Raw genomic sequence first — 3,551 nt, forward strand, 5'->3', positions numbered from 1 at the left:
CGCACCCGCCTCGACGTTGGAGGCGCCCCCACCCCACATCAGACGCCGCCGCCCGCCTCCCCAGCTCCTGGTGGCCGCTGACGCAGGCCCTCTGTGGCGGCCGTCGGTCGCCGGAGCTGTCGCTAGCCCTCCTCCCGATTCGGTGTGGGGGTCTCCTGGGGAGGTCAGACGGCCAGATCAGGCCGGCTCGGCCCTGGATCGGGGTCGGCTCCTCTCTGGCGGCTGGGGCCGGGGATCGCCGGATCTGCCCGGATCTGGCCGGCGCGGCCCTGCCTCATCGCCCGGCTTGGGTGCTCGCGGTGTGGTCTCCCTGGTGGCGGCGGTGTGGGTTGTTCTTCGTATTTTGACGGGATGTGCGCGGTGGGTGGATGCCGGGGCGGCGGCCTCGGGCGGTGTGGACGGCGTGGCCTCTCGACGGGCGACGGCCGTGGGAGCTGGTGGTCCGCGACTTCGGCTGTGCGGGTGGCGAGGTCTCGGTGGACGTCTACTACGGTGGGTCGGGGTGCCCCGTCACCCGGCGTGCCTGCTTCGATGAAGTCCAATGCCTTCTCCGGCTGTGTGCACTCCCCTGGCCAGGTCTTTGGCCGGGTGGATGGGACGGGGGCAGGATCGGGGGAAACCCTTGGCCGTCGGCGGAGGCCACGACAATGACGGCGCCTTGTGGGCGTCGGTTCCCTTCTTGGAGGCCTTGTCGAGGTCCTATCCCATTCCTCACTGTGCTCTTCATTTGGGCGAAAGCTCTAGTTCCCCTTGCAGGCGACGGCGTCGTACCTTCGTCGCGTTCCTTCTTGAAGGCGTCGCCTGGGGTTCCCGGAAGCACGGTGGGCGCTTTGTGGTGCGTGTGATGTGTTTGGCGGCGGCAATGTGTGCGGCGTTTTATCTATTCTACTGCTGATCTTCATCTTGTGGTAGCGCTCCATGTGCTTGGCGATGTTCTAGCGTAGGTGGTGGTCGTCATTTGGCGTCATGGTGGCGTTGATGGAGGAGGAGCCTGCCAAGGTTGGCACCTCAATCTGCTTGGAGATGGACCAGTGGAAGATGGTGGAGATGACACCGGTGAGTGCGTCAGACCGGTTTATGCCCCAGACCCGGTATGTGGCTAGGCTGGGGATTCCGGCTTTTGATGTTAGGATTAGGTGAGTGGTCTGGGTAGTGGCCCAACTAGCACCCTTTCATCATATGGATAGAAGTAGTGGCATATGTTGCCTAGATGGTGGATTCAAGCTTATTGTTGTAACACTTTGTAAGGTCCTCGAGAATAATCAATAAAGTGGCCGTATGCATCTCCCGGATGCAGAGGCCGGGGGTCATTCTCCTTTTCTAAAAAAAAAATCATGGGATGCCATTTTGCCGGCAGCAGCAACCTCCACAACAGTGAACATTGCGAAACACATCTCCTTGGGAATATTGCAGCAGCAGCAGCCCCCGCCTTGGCGGCGGGTCGTCATCCTGAAGAGCTTGGCGACGCAGAACCGGTGGTGCAGGTTCACTTGAATTTGCCCACACTCATGATTCTGTAGGCAAATGAGTGGTTCAGCCAGAACTCTTGAAATTATACCTAAATCACTTGGCCGCAGATAAACACCACCAATCTATCACAAACAACATCCAGTGTTGAGTTCTCAAACAAATTATGCTCTGGGGATCGTCCTGGCTATATGTGTTATCTTTAACGTACAGAGCAATGACACTAGTGTTTTGAGCTATTGCTATAACAACTACGCGGCCACGATCGTTTTGATCTTGCTGTATGGGAGGGCGAGGTTTTATAGCTGTTGGTTCAGTTAACTTTGGATATTTAAGAATAGCTGCTGTAATAATCCGCTGGACCTGAGGCTCCTTAATTCCAAAACACAAAATCTACTGTAAGGTTACTTCTGTTGGAAGGGAACCATGTTACTTTCCCTTACCATCAATGTAAGATTGATCTTTTTTACTTCTCACTCGAGCAAAAATAAAATAAAAATAAACCAGCGCCAAAACAGATGAGTAACCATTGAAGTGCGCAATCAACATGCATGCTGCTACTGAAGTAGTCCATTGAAAAAAAGTGCTTGAGCAACAACTATTGGATTGCAGTTTCTCTGAAGTACTGGTTTTCAGTACTAGATAAATAAAGCTCAAGCAACGAGTCACAACAGTGTACCAGAAAAGTTGATGTGTAAAACACAAATATCTGACCTAAAAGATGGAATTTAGACATCAGAGCGCAAACCATTGCAATGCATTACCCCACTATTATTTCTACGCTGGCATGCATAAAGACAAGTGAGCATGTCAGCTTGTTCCAACACATCAAGGGCACATGGTTCAAACCTCTAAACGGAGCCACGTATCTATGAGCTTATCCTAAAGGAAGCATTCATAAATGTCAGAATACTCAGAAAATTTACTAAAAATTTCTCCATTAGGCAACAGTTCACATAGCTTCAATTGAAGAGGAAGCAAGAGTACAAGCGCAATAGCTACTGAATTACTGAGTTCAGAGGGCTTACATCTCTTTTTTTCAATTACGATAGGAAGCGAACGATAGCAGCCAAAGACATCCCCAATTCATCAATGATCTGCATGCGCTCATCAGCGTTCCATGGATATCTCGATGGGCACTTCATCTCGGGATCCAAATCACCACAGTGCAGACACACCTTCCTGTCGTGCAAATATATCTCTGCCATATTAACCGCATGTTCCATGACACACCTGATGAATCGCACAAAGATGCCGTCTGCTTGGAAGCCGTAGATGGTGAGCTTAACCAGGTTCTTGTGCTTGAAATCAGGGGCATGTGGCTTCCACTCCACGTCCGCCTTTTCACAGTAACCATTTCTCTCCCGATACTCTTTGTCTCTCATCACCATATTGCACCAATGATCCCGTACTGTGATGCACAGCTCTTTTAGGGACGGTGCAGTTTGAAGAATAAACATTGTCCAAGCTAAATCACATCCTTCAGGAAGATTGTCCAGATTCACGTGCTGTAGTTTGCTGAGCACAGGCTTGAGCAGCTTTGGGCTTTCTGGCAGAACCCAAATCTGGGAAAGAAAAAAAACAATTTACAAACTGTGAGTGCAAGTTGCATAAATCACATTCTTAATTGGCGGAGAAGACCAACTTAAGCTACTATTGTTATTGTTATTTACATATATATAACCATCATATATAGAGTGAGAACGGACAGAGGTATGATTCAAATGACTAATTAGTACCTTTTCACTTTGAAAATCCAGATGCAGATCGCTTACGGAAGGAACATTACCAAGGAGCTGACTTAACTTAAGAGTCCTAGTCGACCGTTTGCCGGTTTTAGCAAGCCACAGCTTTGAAAGCTGTGGTACACAACGGGAACCATCAGAACTCCTCCCCCGCGTCGCCTCCCCGAGCGGGGCGACCGGGGGCTCTTCCCCCTCCTCCCCCTCCCAGCCCCCCCTCCCCCTCCTCCCCTTCCGCCGCCGTCGGCCTGGGCCACCGGGCCTTGCCCGCGTGGTGCCGGCCTTTCCCCCCCGCTTGGCGCCTCGGCTCGGGCGGACGGCGGCCGATGGGGGTGCTCCTCG

General features: G+C 52.1%; 1 pseudogene; it reads right to left on the reverse strand.

Annotated features, from left to right (window-relative positions):
- Positions 1-2,510: 2,510 nt before the first annotated feature.
- LOC119320943 overlaps positions 2,511-3,551 on the reverse strand; it is a 4,968-nt pseudogene continuing 3,927 nt past the window's right edge.

The sequence above is a fragment of the Triticum dicoccoides genome, chromosome 6B (assembly GCF_002162155.2).
Source record: "Triticum dicoccoides isolate Atlit2015 ecotype Zavitan chromosome 6B, WEW_v2.0, whole genome shotgun sequence".
Classification (NCBI taxonomy): Eukaryota; Viridiplantae; Streptophyta; class Magnoliopsida; order Poales; family Poaceae; genus Triticum; species Triticum dicoccoides.